Source organism: Peromyscus californicus, unplaced genomic scaffold (genome assembly GCF_007827085.1).
Source record: "Peromyscus californicus insignis strain IS unplaced genomic scaffold, ASM782708v3 Scaffold_16__1_contigs__length_79575227, whole genome shotgun sequence".
Classification (NCBI taxonomy): Eukaryota; Metazoa; Chordata; class Mammalia; order Rodentia; family Cricetidae; genus Peromyscus; species Peromyscus californicus.
In genome coordinates this window covers 32,043,960-32,057,521 of record NW_026294458.1, presented here as the reverse complement: position 1 = coordinate 32,057,521, position 13,562 = coordinate 32,043,960, and positions in this window count along the sequence as shown.

Below are 13,562 nucleotides of genomic sequence, written 5' to 3'. Positions count from 1 at the left end.
GAAGGCAAGTCTCTAACACATGAAGCAGATTAGGGAAAATCAAACAAGCTTTGAAATTTTTAAATTGGAACAGCACCTTGAAAAATAAGTTTGCACTTAAAAAAAAATAAGCTTACGCTTTTAAAAAGAAGTTAGTCAGGTGGTGGTAGTGCACACTTTTAATCTCAACACTTGGGAGGCAGAGGCAGGCGGATCTCTGTGAGTTCAAGGCCAGTCTGATCTGCAGAGTGAGTTCCAGAACAGCCAGGACTACATAGAGAAACCTTGCCTCTAAAAACTAGGGGGGCGGGGGTAATGCATTTATGAGTTAAACAGAATAGGGATGAGCATTTAAGGCAGGGGAGTCATTTAGGGGAGAAAAAAGGGAAAGTGAAATTTCTGGCCATTCAGTAAGAATTTCATATCCAGAATGCGATGTGTGCAGTAAGGGCAGGTAGAGAGCGTGTGACAGTCAAGGGGTCTTGGGAAGGGAGCAGCCAGCAGGTCCTGGCAGGTCAGAATGCTCAGCTGACAGCCACGATTTTAAAGAGGACAAGACAGAGTAAATTAATGGGGAAAGAAGTGTGCATGGGCTGACTTCGCTCTTCTCAGGTATGGAAGAAATAGAAAAGGAAACGAGCTAATGTCATTCTGTGTGTTGGGTTTTCTCTCCTTTGGATATGGCCTTGTTGTTAGCAGCATTGGGCAAGTCACACACACACACACACACACACACACACACACACACACACACACACACACACACACACAATTATCAGGTTCAGAGATTAGCAAAGAATGAGTTCATTTGGGGCATGGTAAAATTTGTCGTTAAGCAGTACATCCAAAAAGAGTGAAATTGTCGGTGCAGTGAAAACAAATACATGCCTCTTCTGTCTTTAATGGAAGTAGATTACATGTTGTCATTTTTTTCAATGAAATATAATTCTGTTTTGTGGAAAATATTAGTGAAGCTGTTGAGCCCAAGTCCCTCTGAAATCAAAAGCCAGGAAACCAGAGGAAATTGAAGAATCACTTAATGATAGTAAGGAAGGAAACTCATTATACAAGAGAAGGGGAGAGGTAGATAGACAAAGAAACAGAAATTTGGTAGATATAATTTAATATTTGAAGATTTGCCAAAAAATGTATATCAGGAATATTTTCATCATTGGAGGTACAGCTCAGTGGTAGAGTATTTGTTTAGCATATGTGAGACACTGAGTCCCACCCCCACCTCCCCCTCCACACACACACACAGAAAAAGAAAAAAGGGGGGGCAGAAGGTAGCCAGTGGCTGCCAAGCTGCAGGGCAGGCTGGTGCCACTGCAATGAACAGGTATGTGGTGGAGAGATGGGAAAGGAGAAGCAGAGTGGTTTGTGCCCTGTGGAAAAAAGACTGTGTAAGACAGCTGGTGGTGAGGAGCGGGCTGATATGGGTGGCCTATACTTCCACCTGGGGCTACGTGATGTCTCAGCCTGTGCAACTGCTAAGGCCCATGTCTGGGTCTGTGGCCCTATCACAGCTAGGCTCTGTGATGATGACCGTGGCTCATGTTACCATTGGGGGCTATGGGAGAGCTGGCCCTCGTGGCCTGGGCACCAGAAAGCTGGTCCCATCTCTCGCTGATGCCTCAGCAGGAGAGCTGCCCCCCCTCCAGGGAGAACTAGCCCCAGTGTTGTGTTTACCTGACAGCTGTCCCCGAGATCCTCGACTTCCCTGCAAAACCTGCCCTCCCCCTTGATGAAACGGGAGAACTGGCCCTGATCTTGGGAGAGCTGGACCCACCCTTCACCACCCGTTCGAGAGAGCTAGCCATCGGGCACAGAAGAGCTGGCCTTGACCCTCTCTGAGGGGGACAGTCCTGAACTGAGCAACTCAGCTACCACCCAGACCCACATCCAAGGTTTTCAGTTGGCCCATCCCAACATCTACCCCATCTAAGACATGCTGGAGCATGTGGAGGAACTGGTCCTGCAGAACCATAGCGGTAGGATCTCCATGACTCCGGTCAACAGCAGGATATCCCAGAGAAGTTCGGATTAGGGTCAAGTATTGATGGTGTATCAGAAGTCGGAGGCCTTGAACCAGACCAACAAGTCCCTGCAATGAACATTTGCAAGTAAAGCTATTTGGGCAAAAGGTTATACTGCATGACATACCACAGCTCCCACGGCCACTGTGACAAATGAATATGTGATGGAGAGGTGGAAAAGAGGGAGGAGCAAAGTGGTTTTTTTCTTTTTAATTATTTTTCTTTTTTTAATTTTCTTTTTTCCCTGTAAAGGCTACAAGAGTAGAGTAGAGGAAAAGCATGGAAGGTCTGGGAAATGAGTGGGATTGGGGTTCGTGATGTGAAATTCCCAAAGAATCAATAAAACAACGTTAATAAAAATTAATAATAATAACAATCATAATAAAAATCCATTGTGCCGAAAAAAGAAATAAAAAAGACAAAATTTTGAGCAGAACCTTCATTAAATACAATGTCTAATTCTGGTGGGTTTTTTTTTTTTTTTTTTTTTTTGGTTTTTCAAGACAGAGTTTCTCTGTGTAGCTTTGCACCTTTCCTGGATCTCGCTCTATAGACCAGGCTGGCCTCGAACTCACAAAGATCCACCTGCCTCTGCCTCCCTAGTGCTGGGATTAGAGGCGTGCGCTGCCGCCACCACCACCCGGCCAATGTCTAATTCTGAATTTAAGCAGTATGTCAACTTCATGAGTCTCTACAAATCAGGCACAAGCCTGGATCTGAAAAGACAATATAGGGATTTCTATAATTCTATTTCCTGGAATTGTTTTCCTTGGAAATAACTGGGGGGAGGAGGGGAGTCACAAATCTTATTCAAATTCACAGCAATTTCAGCCAACTCTTCTAAAAACCGGTGCAAGCAGCCAACTTTGGGTCAGTATTAGGATGCAAAGGGATAAAACAAGAGGGTTGAACTTTGGAGCACTCCATAATGAAAATCTTTTTAAAAAGTTCAAAGGTGGGAAAAAGTCTCACACATGTAAGGGAGACTGGTACCTTGGCCTTTGGACTCAGCCCTTACCAACATGTGATGAGTCACTGGCAACTGCAAAGGAGTGGTAAGCAGGTTTTTTTCCTGCTGTGACAAAAGTACCATCTCTTAGGATGTCTTTTCTAACTCAAACTGCAGAGCTCTGAAGCGAATCAAATTGTCCTGTATGCTCTCCAAGGGATCATTTTCAGTCTAGGGACCTTACTTATCCATAATTGGACCTTGTTCCTGCCATATGTCACAACAATATCCAGAAGCTGCCTGCTTTTAAAAAAAAAAAGCTTATATATTTTGAATGTAAGACATCCAAAAAACTACTTTCATAACATTAACTTGCTTACTATCTGAATTTTTTTTTTATTGTTCTCATCTCTCTCCAATATCAAAGTACTATTTGAGGTAAGATCAAAAGATGTTACCAAAAAAGAATTGCAGGGCATGCACAGTGTTTATATAGAGCCTAGGCTAACACCATTTTGAGAGTAGTTTTTGTTGGCTTTATTATATTGTTGAGCTATAATTATGTTTGGTCCTCCATAATTATCACATGGTAACAAAGCAATGAAAAGAAACATACAACATACAGAAATAAAAGGAGCCTGTTCTGTGATGTCAGAGGTCCTAGACCTTCAGCCTTACACTCCAGCATCTTTTGATTTGGAGGCTGGAATTTCTTCAACAAGCCTTAAAACCTTTCATTTTACAGTCGTGAGAAACAGCAGGGTGTGACAGAGGAGAGTCATCATAGGGACTGAACGTGGCTACGCTTAGTTTCAAGGCTTAAAGTTGGAACACGGACCCGATTCTGCCTTCCTTGCTCAGAGGGGCTGGCTGGACAACCCCAGCTTGTATGGCGTCTGAAGACCTGTCCAGAAGGCTTCTTCTGGGATCATATCACATACCTGATTCTGCCCTCCTTACTCAGAGGGGCTGGCTGGACAGCCCCAGCTTGCATGGAGTCTGAAGACCTGTCCAGAAGGCTTCTTCTGAGATCATATCTCAATATTATGGTCAACAATGGAATGTCCTTATAACTCTCCAACTGAAAAACATGAAAAACTGCTAGAAAACACTGGATCCAAAAACAAAAAAAAAAAAGAGAAACAAAACTAACAGGTCATAGGTACTGGAGAGATGGCTCAGCAGTTAGGAGCACTGACTGCTCTTCCTGAGGCCCCAGGTTTGATTCCCAGCACCCGCATAGCAGCTTACAACTGTCTGTAACTCCAGTCCCAGGGGACCCGACACCCATGGCAAAAGATCAATGCACATAAAATTTCCAAAAAAAGAAAAACCTAACAGGACATGAGATGAAGAGTGTAAGGACTGACAGTCCATAACATTTCTTGGCCTTCCAAATTCTACCTTTTTTTCCGAACCAGACAGTTTTTTTAAAGATTTATTTTTTTACCTATGTGTGTATGTGCACACATGTGCTAGTGGGTGCCCACAGGGGTCAGAAGAAGATAGAGGTTCACCCTTGGCACTGGGGCTACAGCAATTGGGCGTCATCCAATGTAGATGCTGGGGAGTGAACTCTGGTTCTCCACAAGAGCAGCAAGCACTCTCAATTGCTGAGCCAGCTTTCCAGACCCCAGATCATCCAGTTCTAGTCAGTAGGAAGGCTGAGGGTGGGAAGTGGGGCATTTGTTTGGAGTCTACTCACCCAATAATCTCCTCATATACGTCATTCCCTGCAAAGCCTAGCTTCATCTCTCTGTTTTGAGGGGTTGTCTATCTCTTTGAGGCCCTGCTTGTCTTTCCCACTCCTAGAAGTGCCTTTATGCTTTATCAGTTAGCACTAAAAATAGGTAAGCTGACTTGTTGCTTCTGTTCAGACCGTCACTCCTTCCCAAGCTCATCTCCCCATTGTCTGTGGACCCGCCATCATTACAGCAATGATAGTAGGTGTGGGTGTCACCATGCTTAAGGTAACATTTCCTTTCTTGTTTGTTATTTACTTTTTAATTTTTGCATGTGTGTGGGCATACATGAGTGTGTTTGCATGGAGAGGTCTGAAGGTGACATCCAGTGTCTTTCTTGATTGCTCTTTATTTATTGAGTCAGGATTTCTGACTGAATCTGGATTCCAGCCCCTCTGCTTAGCCAGCTTGCTCCAGGGGTCCCCTGTTTCTGTCAACTGAGGCCTGGGATTACAGATGACCTCCCCTAGATGCTAAGCTTTCTGTGTGGGTTCTGGAGACCCAAACATCTTCACACTGGCACAGCAAGAACTTTGTCTATTGATCTGCCTCCTAAGGCCACATTCATTTCTGCAAATACCTAATCCATACAGATAAAACTCTCCTTATGAATACTAATTATTTTTAAGTCCTACTGATAGTCAGCCTCCTGACCCAGAAACTAGTATGCTAAGCTATACCAAGTAGTTCACTGCATTGGACTCATTAAACTTGCCTGTATTTATTAAATTTTATCCATTTAGCTCAAAACTTTCTTCAAGAGAGCTAGATAAACTAGACATGATAGTTACCCGTAATTTCAGCACTTAAGAGGCCAAGGTAAAAGGATTCCTATGAGTTGGGGCCTAGCCTAGGCTGAAAATCTAGACTATATAGAAACAAAACAGAGAGAGAGAGAGAGTTTGGCACATGATCAAATAGCCCATCTTCTGTCTTTCACCTTTTCTTGGTACGTGAAACAACTGCAACTTTATCATATTGTCACCTGTGTGCCTGTATCTAACTAGACCATGCAGTGGCTTTCTGTAATTGTAATGTTGCTTATATCTGGGTTTGTCATTTATTTTTCTCATTTTCTTTTACAAAACTAACATTCCATACTTGTTTCCACTGAAAACATTTTTATTTATAGTATCATAATTCTCATCTACAATAATCAAACGATTGTTGTTTCTTGGTAGACTCTCCGATGGTAGCAGAAGGCACCCCTCTTACATAAAGGATACTGAATCACCAAAAGGGCCTGGAGCCATCAGTAATCCATTAAAAGTTATAGTGCTAAATGTCCCTTGCAGGTATTCTCCGTTTGGGGATTATCATAATTTCAAGAGCCATGTAATATGCACTAAATTTGATTTTCTGGCTCTAAAAGATATGTTTTTTGACTGGTTTGAGAAGTCTGTTACAAATGATAACAAAGAAAAATGACTATAATGATGCATTTAATCCTTATTCCATGGCCAAGAATGAACCAAACAATCTGATTTTTGGAACACACACACACACACACACACACACACACACACACACACACACACACACATACTCATACACACAAATTGTGATTCTTGAGTACATTCCTAAGGGTAGAAGCACCTCAGCCTACATCTCCAGCTCACCAGTGCCCATTTGTTCCTGCCCTGCCTTATCTTCCTTTCACCAGAAAGAATAAACCGACCGATGGGCCAACCTGGATAGGAACACTGACTAAAATTGTACATTGACTTTGACCTGTTCACAGTGGACAGAGACACAGATAATTTAACTGCCTTGGAACTTCTAAGGAAGAAGCTGAATTAGAAAGATTACGGGAATGGGCGGGGGGGGGGGGGGGGGGGGGGGGAGACAGTGTTTGTTGTTTTTCTCAACGCTCTATTCCAACCACAAAGGAACAGCGACCTCACCAAGAAAAACCACTGCATCACAGACAGGCTGGAGCACCTGCCCTCAGACAGCTTGGCCGTCTTCAGAACACTTCTGTGGAAATGACAGCTGGGGGAGTAAAACTGCCCACATTTGAAGGCTCTTCTCTGCTCCTGTCACAGAAATTGTGACCAGAGGAAAGTTTTAACCTCAGTTCTTATCTGCTGAAGGAAGGAATTCAGCCAAAAGACAAACAATTAAGACAGAGTTTAGTAAGACAAAGTAAAGCACTGACTACTACAAAGTCCGGAGCCAGCTGGCCCAAAGGAGTTTTGCACCATGAAACTGTAAGACTCTTTTATGAGTATTTATGAGGTGGGTGGCATAGTCTTTGGAGGTCAGGTGACCTCTCCTCCCCTCCAAAACCATAGGGGATTGATGTCCCTTTTAGGGTACTTTTATGATCACTTTGGAAAAGGTCAGAAGTGATCATAACCACAGTACAAATGGGATTACAATGCAGCTGGCCTCCTTTGAGGACACAGACCCTTGTTCATTTGCATGTGTGTCAATTTGGGAAGTGCCCAGTGCCCCTTTGCTTCTACATAATGTGAGGAACCTAAGTACCCCTGGGATGTTTAACTACAAAGGGCCATTTTAACTGTCAGGAGACACAGCCCCCAAAACACACCTACAGTTTCCTTGATCTCGTGCATAAAATGCTTTGATTGCCAGGTCTCAAAGTGTCTCTTCAAAATTCATCCATCAAGTAGGGCATTGAGGTGCAGAACTATTATCCCAGGACTCAGGAGGCCAAGGCAGGAGGCCCATGAAAGTTTGCTGATAGCCTGATCTACATAGATCCAGGTTAGCTAGAGTTTCCTAGTGAGACCTATCTCAAAAAGAAAAGAAAAAAAAGTCATAGGTTGAATCCTAAATCATAATTCCAATACCCAGAATGTAGTTGTATTTGATGAGAAAGCTTCTAATGAGGTAATTATTTTTATAATGAGATTGTTAGAATGGGCTCTGATCCAATCTGACCCGTTCCCTTTAGGAAGAGGTCGTTAGGACACAGACAGACATCAGGGATGCATACACCCATGCAGAGAAAACTACATACTACACATGGAGAGACAGCAGGAGAGGCCAAGAAGACTTCAGAGGAGATGAAGCCTACCGGCGCAATGATCCTAGACTTGGATCTCCGGGCACTGTGAGGAATACATTCTTGGTTTTTTAAACCCCACAGTTTTTGGCATTTCACTATGGCAGCCCTGGCAAATGAATATCACTACCCAACAGCCATCAGTAGGAAACAATAGGAAGTGATTTCTGCCCCTTTTTTTATGTTGCCCCCCCCCCTTTATAAAATAGTGTGTTTCTACATACCCCAGGCTAGCTTCTAACTAGTGGTCCTCCTACCTCATCCCAAAGTGCGGGAATTCCAGGCATGGGTCACCAAGCCAAGCTACTGCTATTCCTTTAACTTCCTGTATCTTTCCACCAGCTGGGAATTCTCAGTTTGCTTCCCCCAACCCTTCTCCCCAGCTGCGGCGTCCGACTTTGATATAGCTCTCCCCTACCCCTCTGTTGCACCTTGTGTCTCCCATCTATTCCACGGGGAAATTCAAGCAATGCTTTAAATCATTTAAAGCTACGCCTCTCCCCGGAGAACCCACACACTGTCCTTACACGTATGAAGCCGAAACACATGCACTTAGTTATTTGAGCCTAAGTCACACTGTTGCTGTTAAAGGCTTCACAACAGGTTGCAGGAGGAAACGGGCCATCATAAAGTGACAGCGCAGCCCTGATTTCAGATCTCTCCACCATTATCAAGTTTATCTTGTGAGATTACCAGAGCCACGGGAGCAAATTGCCTCCCCACAGGACTAATTCTAAGGCCTGAGGGGATCCTACCGAGAAAATCCGGTCCTATTCACTTCTACCCCGAATCTCCAGCAATGTTTTCTTTGCTTTCGGCTTAGTGAGGCATGAATGACTTAGCAAATGACAGGCTGCGATTTGATCGTGAGCCAAAGGGACAGCAACCGTCGATCGTTCTGTGCTCTGTGGACTATACAGCACATTGCTGATGCTCAATAAATGTCACATTTGTCAACTATCAATTATTCAGTGTGTAATGAGGAAAACGCCTTAGCAAGCATTACCTCAACACTTAATTGAGACGCTGCAGAATTCCAACACCATATCACAGAACAGATTGCCACTTTGCCTTAAACAGCAAGACTATACGTTTGTATTAATGGCACATCTCTAAATTACTGTAATTTGTTCATACTGACAACTGACAGAAAGTCACCAAGTTATAAAGCCTCAGTGATAGGGAAATCTTTCCCCCACTTTCTATGTCGTTTTTGTTTTAAGACAGTGTCATGGGTCGGCAAGCTGTTCAGCAGATTAAAGTACTTGCACTACAAACAAGCTTGAGTTGGTACCCAGAACCCGTGGTAGGAGAGAACCAACTCCTGAATTGGTACTCTAATATGCAGGGATGAATAAAAGCCACACACTCAACATACAAATTTTATTCACAAATAAAAATAATGAATAACAACAACAACAATAATTAAAAATGTTAAAAGACCATGTCTTTACTTTGTAACACAGGCTGTCCTCATATTTGCTGGGTGGTTTCGGCTAGCTTCAAATTCACCATTCTCCTGTCTCAACCTGCAAAGAGCTGGAATTGCACATATAAACAACCATGCTCAGCTAACAATTTTGTTGCTGTTTTTTAAGTTGTATGTGTGAGTAAAACAGGAGATTTTTTTAAAATTCCACCAGCGGACTAATCACAAATACTATTATGAATACCCTGGGGCCTGCCCTGCTAATACGTAGGGTACACTTGGTCCCTCTGATCCAGTATGTTTATAGCGGGCTTTCCTTCCCTGCAATCATCTTCCAGCCTTCCACCCGACTCATTTTGTCCTCACGGAAAATTAAACCAACCACAGTTCCCTCAAATTTCCAGGAAACTGTTTTCTTCTTCCCTGGGAGCAGTTTTATTACCCTTGTGTAACTCTGGTCTTTGAAACAAATGCATGTGAAATACTCCTAGAATAGATAGGTTTTGAAAATAACATAAAACCTGGGAAATGCACATGAAATAGTTGTTGAACGCATAAATTACTACTGCAGGATCAGACAATTCGATCCCCACTTTCTGTACTTTCATACTCAGTTTGGGGCACACAAGTTAACACAAAAAACTGGGTGTGGTGTCCCAGGCCTTTAATCCTGGCACTTGGGAAGCAGAGGCAGGTGGATCTCTGTGAGTTTGAGGTCAGCCTGGTCTACAGAGCAAGTTCTACGACAGCTAGGGCTACACAGAAGAACCTTGTGTTTCAAAACCAAAAATTAAATGAAAAAATAAATTTAAAAAACAAGTTAGTACATAGATGGGGAGAAAGGAAGAGAAAGATCCTGAACAGCACAGACCCAAGGATGACTCCTCCCTCCTCCTCAGATCAAGGAGGATCAGTGCAGTATTTCAAAGGCAGTGAGAGACTTGCACCTGCTAAGGGACATTTATTATGCAAGTTGTTAAAGTCATTTCCAAAGGCTATTAAACCGTAGGCCTCTCAGGCTGTAACAAATTTTTAAATCTGTATCAAGCCCACCAAAAATGAATACAAGGTCAGAATATATCTCTCCAAGATTACAGCTAATTTCTTCAAATTAATCCGATTCCCATTTTAGCATATTGTTGAGCGTGCCCTGCTATTGTGAGAGCAGCAATGAAATCCTGATGGACGTGTAGTTAGTGGCGAGAATATCATGTGCTTTAATGGAGGGAAAGGACTAAAGAGAAACAGTGTCTGCCGTTTGTCACAACTCAGACTGTGCAGAAAATGAAAAAAAAAAATCCACCTTCCAAGACAAAAGCATCTTCTATATGGTAATTCAATATTAATTTCTGTATTGAGCAGGTGGTCCTGAATCTGACATTGCACCTCGTTGAAGAGCTGCTCTGCATGGAACAGGGCTTTACAGAAACACTTATTCATGTGCTGCTGTGTCCTTCTCTGCCTAAATGGCAGCCAATGATTCCAAGTGTGGTGGGAAATGTCCCCTGAGGGGATGCACACACAGCTGGGTCCTTCGTCCTGGACACCGGATTAGGCACAGACCACACCCAAACACCTATTTTCACAGAGAGATCCTTTATTAAGCAGGGAAGAAAAGTAAAGTGGTTGATTACTGACTGAGGCAGGAAACAGCAGCCAATGACTTTGCAGGTGTGAGTTTTAAGAGGAATAAAGGGGTTTTTCTCTTTTGAATGGGGTAAGGTGTGGTGGTATGTTTTGACTGGGCATGTTAATAACGGTAGCCGAAAGGGGGCTTTTGATTGCTGGACTTCTGTGGGAGGCCAACTCCCACCTTTTAAAAGGGTTCCTATGAGGAGGAGAGAGGGATAAGAAACTTTTAGATAGAAAGGTAGTGAAGAGGAGAAGGACAGAAACACAGGATAGCTTCGTGGGGGCGGGGAGGGCTGGATCAAAACCCAACAGCCCCTTCTGCCTCTTTAATAGGGCTCTTTATAACAATGCCAAGGGGCGGGGCAAAAGACCTCCCCCTTGCTAGATCAATGCACACTGCACAGCCAAGTGTAGACCCTTCCAAACACCTGGTAACCACGGCCATGGTCAGATCATCCCCTTATGCAGCCCTGCTGGGTAAAGCAAGCTCAGATTCTTGGACCCCAAGTAAGTTCTCGCTAGGAAACCTCTGTGGGTCTCTACAGACTTCAATACTTTGATAGTTGGACTTTGGTGGTCAGCCTCAGTGGGAGGAAGTGGCCAAATAAGGGAATAGACCTTGCCTTTGGGGATGTAATCTATGGTTTACAAGGGAGAGGGAAGGGGGAAGGGCAAGGCCTGCCAGCTCCAAGTGTGTCGCGATCCAGCCTGCTAGAGCCCTTCACCCTCAGGGGGTGAATATGAATTGTGCTAAGCCTATACCTGCTGTCAAATAGGTTTACAAATGACCCTTTCCCAGGTGTTATGAGGAAGTGCTCTTCACCTATACCTGCTCTGAGAACCCCAGCTAACTTCACGGAATTAAGCGCCGTCAGCAGCTCCTTTTCCAGAGGTCAACTACAGTTCAAGGTTCAGTGCAACCTTGAACAGTAAGGTTTCCATCTTCTCCTTGACCACAGGCTGTCTCTCATCATTCACTGATGCTTGGATTGAGCCAGGCTGCACCATGCCCTTCACTCAACACCAGAACTTTGTGAAGCAGGGATGCATTCTCCAAGGCTTTGCCGTCTGTGGCATTGGTGGTGGTTCTGCAGTCTGTGGAGTCTGATGGCATTTGGTTCTGCAGTCTGTGGAGTCTGGTGGCATTGGCAGCATGACTCAGCACATACACCAATTTCATCTTCTTCCATGGTAGAAGAAACTTTCCTCTCCTTTATTTTTCTTCTTTAAAAAAAAAATAATAAAAAAATAAAATAAAATAAAAAATACCCAAGCCGGGTGGTGGTGGCACACGCCTTTAATCCCAGCACTCGGGAGGCAGAGCCAGGTGGATCTCTGTGAGTTCAAGTCCAGCCTGGTCTACAGAGTGAGATCCAGGACAGGCACCAAAGCTACACAGAGAAACCTTGTCTCGAAAACAAACAATCAAACAAACAAACAACAACAACAACAAAATACCCATCATTTTGATGATATTGGATGTGATTTCTCCCTCTTCTCTTCTCACATTTACATGTTGTTGGTATGCAAGACACTCTAGGAGCTGATGGGTCTGTCCTAGGATAGAAAAACAGCTATTTCCAAGCAGGAAACTTCAGTTATAAACAGCCCAGGGGTGGGCTTCATTAATCCATGCTACTTGATCGTTACTTTTTTTTTTCAAAGATAGATGTTTCAATTTTATTTCAAAGAGCATTTCAGTTTCTTTAGAATTAAGGTTGCCAATTCTCATGGATTCTAGCTTCTTTCATTCATAGATCACAAGAGAAGACAAGCTCTGGAGGAAAGTATTTCAAAACCCGAGCCTCAACATAAAAACAAGAAGAGCTTGCTACATGGTGCTTATTTTGTGCAGCCAGCTGGATAAGGCTGCAAACTGACAGACCTGTCCTGGAAAACCCTGACTGGATTTAAGGCAGTTTAATTAAATTTGAATCAATTGGTTTCATTAACTTTGATAGTGCTTAGTGAGGACTGTTGTATGACAGGCGCGTGCTAAGCTCTGAAGATACCCAGGGAAGGGTGAGAAGCAGCAATGGTCTTCAGAAGGCTTGTCATTTACTTGGGAATATCACAATGTAGGGAAGCCTGGCCTGAGTACTACAGGGAGGCGAATATTAGAAAAAGGAGCCCTGTCACACTTGATTCTCAAGGAAGGCTTCACTTACAGGAAGAACACTATTTTCCAGCTCATGAAGGATTCTGTGTTATATCTTTGCTGCTTCTATGAAGCTGAGTTTGCTGGCCAGGCCGCGTTTGCCTCTGGGACTGCAAACACTTGATTTGACACATTGCCCAGCTCCCGCCTGTGTGCATGAGCATCAGTGGGACTGCTCTGGGAAGGTTCATCCTGAATCTCGCTAGGAAACATCTATGAGTCCAAATTCACCCTTCTGTAGCAGGACAATATACTATGATTTTCTACATCCCACCCAACAGAGATGAATAACAACTTGTTTTGTGAGAATAATAAAATACACAAAGCAACCCCACTCCATCCCTCTTCTACATAAGCCTTGTTTTTTTTTTTTAAGTTCATAAACTGAAAAATTATGAAAGTGGTAGGAGGGTAAGATATAATTTCTTTTTTCATCCTATAACTTTAACGTTAAGTATTTTCCAAAGGTTCCAGAATACAGCACACAACTAAGAATCTTACCTCTCCTCAGAGTCAAAGCAAAGGAGGTCAATAGAGTTGTAGAGGTGGAGACTGTACATGGGAAGTGTGGTACAGATGGACACCTAGGAAGTGTGATGTAGATGG